Genomic DNA, 10,459 nt, shown 5'->3' with positions numbered 1-10,459 from the left:
AAGTGAATAAAGAAAAAGATGTGATTTGTCTGCATTGCAAACATACACTCATTGAAGGACACCCGAACCCCTTCGTTGACAACATGGACACTTCCGGTTTATGTAGGGGTCAGCAACCCATGCTTGTCCTCTTGATTCATGTCAATCTCAATTGTATGACGTCAGTCCCCGGATTGCTTGTTCCCGACTGGAGTATTGCAGATTGACGTCATACAGCTGGAGTATTGCTGTGTTCGGCATTACACAACAAAGAAACAATCATGAAAATGAATTGTCTATATTTTCCCAAATGCCACCAACATAACATCCTCTGAAATATCGTAACACGACTTGTAACATATGTTATATTTGGGGTTACACTTTCTTAGTAATTAAGTACAAATTCTACGTACTTTTTGGGGGTTGAGTCAATCACACACGAACTCCCAGAGAGAGTCAGGCACCAATTGCCAGTACACAAAGTCGGCCACTTCCACGTGGAAGCCGATGTGTCTGAGCGGGGTTAGGCTGCTCTTTGTACATAAATACAATCTAATTGCCACTTGGTTTTCAAATAATGATTGTTGTGACTGTATGAACAACTACTGACGACCACATCAGTACTTAGTTTTGCCGCCCCCTTACGGATACCATCTGCCAGTCTCCTCTCCATACTGGCAATAGAGGCGACTTTTCAGCATCGGAACCCTTTTCAATGAGTGGCAGCGTCAGTTCCTGCAGATTTTAAACAGGAGGAACTCCCAGGTGCAGTCATGGATCGGACTGCAATCCTACGAAATGCAACTCCACACCACCAATGAGCCACACCAAACGGATCAGCCGCACGGATCATCCTCTGGTGATGTGCCTTGTTATGACGTCTCCATACGGGCCGTCGGTAACGAGTAGAGGATACCAACTTTCATCAGACCAATGAACCCTATTAGATCAGATCTCCAGCTAGCTAGCTAGCAACATAAAGGAGATGGGTCTAACGGAGGTATAGCAAGATGTATGTCATGTTCTGAAGTTGCGGTTTTCACCTCGCCGTCAGACCAGCAGTCCGTAGCCTCCTTCTTTTAGTAGTGGTGGAGATTCGGACAATGTATGGATATCTATTAATGAGACCACCATTTGCACCTCCCAATGGGTTAGCGCAGTCTACATCATATCTATCTTTGAAGCTGAGCTGAGACTATAGGAATGATTGGTGGACAGAATTAGTTTCATTAAGGAAAATCTTTTGTAACTATACACATTGGTGGAACTGGTGATGAGTGTATCTTTGAGTCCACTTGTGAGAATATAGGATATATGAAGCCATTATTCTTGTTACTATAACGATCCCTTCTAACCAGAACACCTTCAAGGGATGTTTTTCTCTGACTTTCTTTGTCCTTTGCCTAATGTTTGCGAGACTCACTCTGGGTTCGCCATTGCTTCCTGACTGTGCTTCATCTTGTTGCTTTCTCCAATGATGTCATTTCTATTTATAACCTAGTGAATGGTACACCTATTATTATGAACTGGGAAACCCACAATTCCTAATGGAACTGGCTCTAAAAGAAAACCACGGCCGCTCCGAGATATTGCTAATTGAGTGTAAAGAGAAACTCACACTAGTGGTGTTCCGATTAATTTAAATAATCGAAGATTGGCCGCAGTGACCAAATGACCAAGCAATCGATCACATTTTCTCTTAATCGAACACAAACGATTTTGGAACTACTATTTTAGTGTTTGAAACACTTGGCGATGGAACATATCTTAGAAGTTGTCAGGACCTGAAAACGTGTTTAATTCTTAGAAAACTCAGTTCACTTGCTGAAAAGTCATGACTGCATATTTTGTGAAGACTCTGGGAAGTTTTTCTCCATCATATATTAGTCGCCACTTTAAAAGAGCAAGTTGCATCATTTTACACTGGATGTGAAATTTGCGCAGTTTCTAAATGAAACAAAAACAACAGATAACCACACGTTACACCTATCGTCATTAACAACCTGAACATTAAAATCTGAAAAAATGACGCTAACCAAGTTTTTCGATGATTGCTGGTTGGTAATGAACCAATCATCAATTGTGAGATTTCAACCAATTCTCAACACCAACTCACACACACTCCGGTTGGACATGCTCTTTTTGTGAGGTGTGACAAAAACATGACATTCAGTTCATTTTCTGCTGATGATGCAGGCATATACAATATCACCGCAATGGAGGGGCAATGTAGATGTTGGTTTTAGTTTTATATTATACAGCTAGGTTTATATACTAACTGTGGACTCAAGAGATTGATTCAGCACTTCTAAAGATTGTATCTGGATATATAACGGAGACAATGAATGCAGAGGTGGGATTTTACAGTCGCATCAGTAATTGTTGTACGTACGCTTCAGTAACTATTGGCCACGTTCATTAAATGTATGAGTGAGTGAGTTCAGTTTTACGCCGCCTTTAGCAATATTCCAGCAATAGCACGGCGGCGGACACCAGAAATGGGCTTCACTCATTTTATCCAAGTTGGGAATCGAACCCGGGTCTTCGGCGTGACGAGCGAACGCTTTAACCAATAGGCTACCCCACCGCCTCATTAAATGTATGACATTGTCCTCAACTAGAAAAAAGCATAGCCTGAGTTTTTGTGTGGGACGTGACATGAACAACACATATGAACTCATGACAAACCCACGGAGAGAGAATACTTACACATATTGCCTTGAAACATCTGGCCACACCTGAAACAGACCAAAATGTTAAATATAGACTTCGCGAACAAGGGAATGGATGCATCAAACCTGATTAACATTCTCAGACAAAAATCGGTTTCCAAAAAAGACCGACAATATATCGATTTGCAATTATCACTGATTTTCTCATTTTTCTTCTTTTTCTGTATGCTTAAAACTGTGCATGCTCATTAATAAAGATTGAAAGTGTTCCTCTCGACAAGACTGCATAACACGATAGATGACTTCAACCTTCCAACTGTCAACATTCTGCTTGTGTAATATTCCACTAGCTCCAGTAAAGCTTCAAACAAAGACAGGGGAGGGCATTCCAAATCTGACACATCAGTGACAACAATTATGTACGAAGCCATTCCCTATTCATTCTCTTCCCACAGAGGTTACTCCTGTCATATCTTCCTGCTTAACCTCTGTTCTAATACGGCCATATTTCCCGTTTCTCGTAAAATCCCCTAGCGGCAAAATATCGCAACACGAATTATCTCCCTTCTTTCTATCCAATCAGAACACGTGTTACATCGACTTAGATTCAACATGACTAACACAATAGGAAGATTTTGACTTGCACAATATGTTTCCGTGTTTTTCAGGTGAACAAATGACAAGCCTTTATGTGAGCTTCCAACGAGTACCACCGGACGCCTTTCCGCAAACATCAGGTAGCATTAATGTTTGACGTTGATTTATAAACACATGCTCATGATACAACTTTCTTGTGGTTGTGGAGAGTGTTGTTGTTATTTGTTACCTATTGTCATCAGGAAAACAACGGCCAGGAATAACAGATCAAGACATTACGTGTTACATGACGAAATGAGGCGACCAGCATCTTCAGGTAATGTATGGCACCTCGAGGTCATGGATGAAAAGAGTGTCTGGAAACAAGTCATCACATGTAACCTTTAATAGTGCTGTATATGGTTCACATTTAACATCTCGCCTTCTCGGGAGGACCTGACATTGATATTGTGGTCTGTTGCCATGGAGGAAGCAAGGGAGGGTCATCAAACGTAGCAATGTCACTAGGGGAGGGTCATGAGAGAGTGAGTGAGTGAGTGAGTATTGTTTTACACCGCTTTTAGCAATATCACGGCGGGGGTCTCCAGAAATGGGCCTCACACATTATACCCATGTGGGGAATTGAACCCGGGTCTTCAGCGTGACGAGCGAAAGCTGTAACCACTAGGCTACCCCACCGCCCCTTATGAGAGAGAGAGAGAGACACACACACACACACGCAGACGCGTAACAAGTTCCTCGGTATGGTCTATGTGTCTTTACGCTACCTTCCAACTGCGACCGCCTTGCTGTACATCCACATCATTCTGGGGCGGATCCAAGATTTTGGAGGGTTATCTCCCATTCAACAGACAGTCAACTGACAGACACTGAACTAGAAGGTTAATTAGGGTAACACCTACAGGTATAATGGAACAGTCCACTGTCCAGTGAGTAGAGAAGGGTGTGCCTGAAACAGGCTCGTTACTCAGAGTTTGTGTGTAAATAGAACTTGTGATTAAATGATAATCTGTCTTCTCTTCTCAATATTATTTTTGCTATCAATTATTATCGAATATAAAAACAGGTTTGTCACTGATAGGTTTGATTGTGTTTATGGATTGAAACATTTGATGCATTCAAGAAAAGATTGGACACAACTTATCCAATTTAGAAAAGCCCTCTCCCAATAATAGGATATATACAACTGAAGTTAACTGAGAGATATAGATAAATGGCATTGTGTAATCATAGATTAATGAGACCCGCATTGCCATGTAAGATAAGATTAATACCAATCAATGTTCTAATGTTAACAATACTTTGTAAAGATTGTAACAGTTTAGTTTGATTAGTATACAATGGACATTCAAGGAAGTAATGAAAAACATTCTCACATCCATGGCCACATTGACATGATGCGTCATTTTTTATATTTATTCTAAATATATCATAATTAAGTGTATCTTAACCTTGTGTGCAAAACATTTAACTTTCTTAAGCTTATTCCATATGAATAGTATTTAGGTGCACACTTTTCTTTCACGTGGATATAAGAATAAATGATGCAACAGAGTCGCAATTTCTAATAGCTATGGGAATATTATTCCATATTTTAACTGCTGATGGAATAAAAGATGATGTTGAGTACCTCAGTCTTGTACATGGTTGGCTAAAATTATTGGAGTTTCTTAACTCATAGCTTGTCCGGTTGCCTACTACAGGTGGGAGGAAATCTGTTTAGTAAGAACTTTAATTTGTGAAATGCTCCAATCATTTTAGATGTCTTTTTGACAATGTTTTCAATATGATAATGCCAACTCCCGTTAGACGAGAAGGTTAAACTCAAATGTTTATGAAAATCAACTTTAATATCTTTTTGGCCAACTTGCAAAGTAAATAATATAGCTTCAGTTTTCTTCTTGCGTTTTTATTTGGACTATTCCATTATAATGTGTAGGTAACGGGTAGTGGCTAATCTGTTCATTGAACCGTAAATGTTGTTGTTTTAAGGCGTCTGCGAACTGCCTGTCTGCGTAATGGGAGGACACCTTTTGGAGAAGTTGTGTGTGTGTGCACACATGTCGTAAAGTCCAAAGCTTAGGTGGAAATGCTCCTGAGCAAGAGAAAGTCAGTACAAGGTATGAGATAAGAGCTAGGTGATGTCATCGACACGAGGACATTTGACGAATGGTGTATGTGGTGTATGTTGTTTTTCAGGACTGAAAATGAGGCTTATTACGTGGCCACATGTTGCGGTCCTGGAGGATCCGTCACGTGAAGCACCAAGTTGACCAACCCTGTACGACTTGGACAGGGATGATTATCCTACGTCTGCGTCATGACTTAGTTGGTAGAGCAACGTCAACTTGGAAATTGATGACTTTGGCGTGAACTTTGGTGAGCTGGAGTCTAGTGCTGGAAGTTTTGTTTTTAAAATATTTTTTATAACAAACGATACACTTCTAACTAAGCACCCATTTTGTTGCAGTTTCTGTGTTAAAGACCATTGTAATACTGTGGCTCTATTTGAAGTCGCCACACGAACCATCTACAGCTATTTCCTGTCGGGGACAATGTCAGTCGGCGTGGAATCATACTCACTCACTATCCCGAATTACTTTAATCCCTTCCTGAATCTACTGACTCACTGTACCTGACATTAGCCATATTGACATTCTGTCTAGACATACTAGTTGCCTGATGACCAACCGTTGTTCCTCCAAAGACCAGGGGATGAGTGTGTGATGTACCTGTCATCGCCTAGCTGTAAAAACAAGGTCCCAGGGCGTCATTACATAACGTCATCCGGATGTAGCATCCGGTCACATGTCACCCGAGACGCATGCGTCATCTAGGATCCCACCTAAGCTGTGAACACACACTGCCAGTGATGTTGAACATCAGCGTGTTACGCTGCGTTACGCTGAACACAGGATGAATGGATGAAGATGTGAAGGGGTGACTGACTGATGGAAATTTGCATGAGTACATAGAGGTCAATGGCCCAAATGATCGAAAACGAAGTAATTGATTTTACGAAAGACAACATATTATTTGGTTTGGCAGATTACCATTTATATGTGTAGCCAGTATAAAGCCAGTACCTAAAGGTTTTATTAAGATTCGGGTCTAATATGGATAAGATTCGGCTAAATATTCGGGATAGGGTGCTTGGAAGATACGGGTAAAGTACTGGAAAGATACGGGTGATGTACTGGGAAGATACGGGTGATGTACTGGAAAGATACGGGATAAGTACTGGAAAGATACGGGTGATGTGCTGGGAAGATACGGGTGATGTACTGGGGGATGATACGGGAAGATACGGGTGATGTGCTGGGAAGATACGGTGATGATGTGCTGGTGCTGGGAGGTGATAGATGCTGGGAAGATACGGGTGATGATGATGATGTGCTGGGAAGATACGGGTGATGTGCTGGGAAGATACGGGTGATGTGCTGGGAAGATACGGGCGATGATGTGGGTGATGTGCTGGGAAGATACGGGTGATGTGCTGGGAAGATGCGGGTGATGTGCTGGGAAGATACGGGTGATGTGCTGGGAAGATGCGGGTGATGTGCTGGGAAGATGCGGGTGATGTGCTGGGAAGATACGGGTGAATGTGTGCTGGGAAGATACGGGTGATGTGCTGGGAAGATGCGGGTGATGTGCTGGGAAGATCTGTGCTGGGAAGATCCGGATGATGTGCTGGGAAGATGCAGGTGATGTGCTGGGAAGATGCGGGTGATGTGCTGGGAAGATGCGGGTGATGTGCTGGGAAGATACGGGTGATGTGCTGGGAAGATACGGGTGATGTGCTGGGAAGATACGGGTGATGTGGTGGTGTACTGGAAAGATGCGAGTGATGTGCTGGGAAGATGCGGGTGATGTGCTGGGAAGATACGGGTGATGTGCTGGGAAGATGCGGGTGATGTGCTGGGAAGATGCGGGTGATGTGCTGGGAAGATACGGGTGATGTGCTGGGAAGATGCGGGTGATGTGCTGGGAAGATACGGGTGATGTGCTAGGAAGATGCGGGTCATGTGCTGGTAAGATACGGGTGATGTGTTGGGAAGATACGGGTGGTGTGCTGGGAAGATGCGGGTGATGTGCTGGGAAGATACGGGTGGTGTACTGGGAAGATACGGGTGGTGTGCTGGGAAGATACGGGTGATGTCTACCTGCTGTAGATAGTCAGTTACGATATGTGCACGGTGTGCACTTGGTGGTAGTGTCAAGTGACCCTAACATGGACAACATGCAGTGGTCATGTTGATACCGCTTCACGGCATTACAAACCCATCCCCATGTTGCCTTATGTTGATGCGTACAATACGTTAGTTAAGGCGGCTCCAAATACGTACTCGCAGATCCAGAAAGACCAGATTTGACAACGGATGGACAGCACGTGTCACAGAACATACAGATTAGCTACATGCTCTAGTCGCCTGGCCAGTAACGTGGCCCCAATCGTCTTCAAAGGTTTACTTTCATGCAAGACAAATTTGTTGCAGAGCTTCAGTTGATGTGTGAAACTTCGCCGAAACCTGGAAATGGAGTTTCGGAAGCTAGCCATACGTCATGATTATATTGCAGTGTTAAGGCCAGGTACTGCGACCATGTACATTCATAGTACATTTTGCAACTGAATGAAAGTTATTAAACAAATTGTTTGCATCAATTAGAGAACAGTTTGTATCATTTAACCTTTAGCGTTCATTGGCCTTTGTGTCTGTCAGCTTGACCTATCCCGAGCACCAGGCATCTATCTCTGCCCACATATCCCCCAACACATGGTTAGCTGACACCCCTTCACATTGTAAGTCACGATTCCCAACCTGTACAGACCATCGTGGCAGCTCATCCTGTTTGACGGCGTGACACGGGAACCGGTTCGTCCGACCTGCGTAAAGCAGCACCATGCGGACCCAGACAAACCGGTTTGTGAAGAAAGCGAGAACGTTTGATGTTGGTTGAGTCGTCAGAGGATTGATGAACCGTCACTATCTGTTACGCGGAATTTCATATCCGAAGTTGTCTGAAAATTCATTTAACATAGGATTAGTATTATAAGTTTTATTACACTCTTTAAAAAAAAGACACGCATGAGCCATTTTAGTAGAATTTATTGCCTTAGTTTAAGAGCAATTATTTCATGCAATTTCAATCTTTAAAAGGTGAAAATTCACAGGTCTACAGACAAAGACTTCACCAAAACAACAACAGCCTCATTGTTGTACTTCTGTTTACGTGAGTCCACAAGGTGGCATCAAAGTCAGTAATTTGTATGGCAACCATTGGCAGCAATTACTGCTAGGAACCGTCTCGGCACAGACTGGATAACTCGACGAAGTCGCTCTTGCAGAATTCTTCCCCCTTTCTTCTTGCAATGTGATGACCTGTTGTGGAAGTGTCTGAGGCGTGTTTCGACGTTGACGTACACGTCGATCGAGTTCGTCCCATAGGTGTACTATCGGGTTTAGATCTGGTGATCGGGAAGGCCATGGCAAGACATTGCCGTTAGAATTGGCAAGGTATGGAACCATGACGCGTTCTGGATGTGAAGAAGCAATGTCATGCTGGAACAACTCCCTCTGTCGGTCCATAATCGGAAGCATGTGACGTGCAAGGACTTCGTTGATGTATCGATTTGCTGTCAAATTCCCCTGAACCACCACTAAATCAGATCTTTGTGTGCAGGATGTCGCACCCGATGCGTTATGCAGACAGACAGACAGACAGATTTATTTCTGTAGTTCTAGGCCAAAGGCCCATAATACAAAATGCAGACACATTGGTACATCGCATTATACATGCTTGAGTGTATTAGATACCATGTATATAATGGATAAGACATTATGATATCAGATTTCCTTTTTACCTACTTTATGTGACAAGGGGAGACGTCCAAAACAAATTATTATGATTATGTTGTTGCATTATGTTGAATTACACATTTTAATATCAGATTTACTTATTACTTCCTTTATATGACAGAGGAAACGTACAAGGCAATTTGATGTATTTATGTCGGTACAAAAACTTAGCATAATAAAAATTTTAAGACAATAGTTAATATGGATTAGCCTGACAAAATTATCAAGACTGCAGTAACAGGTGCACAGGAAAGAAGGCATTCTTGTCAAATTTACATGTCTCTCATATGTCAACATATTGATACAAGTGCAGGCAAAGAGGTAACATCGTGTTGTAAATGCTTAACTATTGGTAATGTGAATAAAATAAATAAAACATTTTAATATCAGATTTACTTGTTGCTTTCTTTCTATGACAGAAGAAACGTATGAGGCAAGTTAATGTGTTTATGTTATTACAAGAAGTTAGCATTCTAAAATTTTCAAGACTGGTTAAAAGTGTATATGTCTAATATCTTCATATCTCTCATATATTAAGATATTGATACAGAAATGCAAGTACAATGGTAACATCATATTGTACATGGTTACGTATTAGTACTGTGACTATAATGAGTTACAGATTGTAATATCAGGTTTGCTTCTTACTTTCTTTATATGACGGAGGAAACGTCCAAGACAAGATAAAGTGTGTGTGTTGTTACAAGATTATCCCAATAAAGGTATCAAAACTGCGATTAGCAAGTGTACATGAAGGAAGGCATTCTTGTCTAATATCTTCATATCTCTCACATATTAAGAGAACATGGAATTCATCCTCCACTAAATGTAAGCCTTTAGTACAACAATAAGTACAAATCCTGTCAGCATAATTGATGTTTTTGTGCCTACCTAACTCAACCGCTAAACGGAAATTATTACACCTAAATTGGGAAATGACATGCTTGTAATAATATGGGATATCTACGCTTAAGTATCTTTCTACATTCAGCAATGACTTAAATTTACTATATACATTACACTTTGATGAATTGGATATTAAAGAATGCCAGTCTTGACATAGACTGTCATACAACCTTTGTTTGAAAGTAAACATAAATAAATATACATTACCTACATCTTGGGATAACCACACAATACCAAAACCCAACTGATACAGAATGTTTTTAACAGATGTGGCCCAAGTATTTCTACCAGCTTTATCCAATAACATAAGCATTTGATAACACTGATATGGCAACCTGTGAGTATTTAACTGAAGCAATCTACACCAATATTTGACACCTCTAGACATGTACTGATATTGTAGGGGAACTCTGCCTCATTCACCCAGCACCATAACATTGCTGGTAT

At 41.5% G+C, this 10,459-nt stretch overlaps 1 long non-coding RNA gene across 1 annotated transcript; it reads right to left on the bottom strand.

Moving 5' to 3' along the window:
- Positions 1–8,956: 8,956 nt before the first annotated feature.
- Positions 8,957–9,261, bottom strand: LOC124273919. The gene is made up of 2 exons (XR_006897774.1): positions 9,212–9,261; positions 8,957–9,111 (listed from the first exon to the last, which is right to left on the bottom strand). It is a non-coding gene; the product is annotated as an uncharacterized LOC124273919 (long non-coding RNA).
- Between the last annotated feature and the right edge of the window lie 1,198 nt (positions 9,262–10,459).

This window comes from Haliotis rubra, unplaced genomic scaffold (genome assembly GCF_003918875.1).
Source record: "Haliotis rubra isolate DU_JTF1 unplaced genomic scaffold, ASM391887v1 Scf186, whole genome shotgun sequence".
Lineage (NCBI taxonomy): Eukaryota > Metazoa > Mollusca > Gastropoda > Lepetellida > Haliotidae > Haliotis > Haliotis rubra.
The sequence above is the reverse complement of the archived record's forward strand: the minus strand, read 5'-3'. Positions and strand labels throughout refer to the sequence as shown.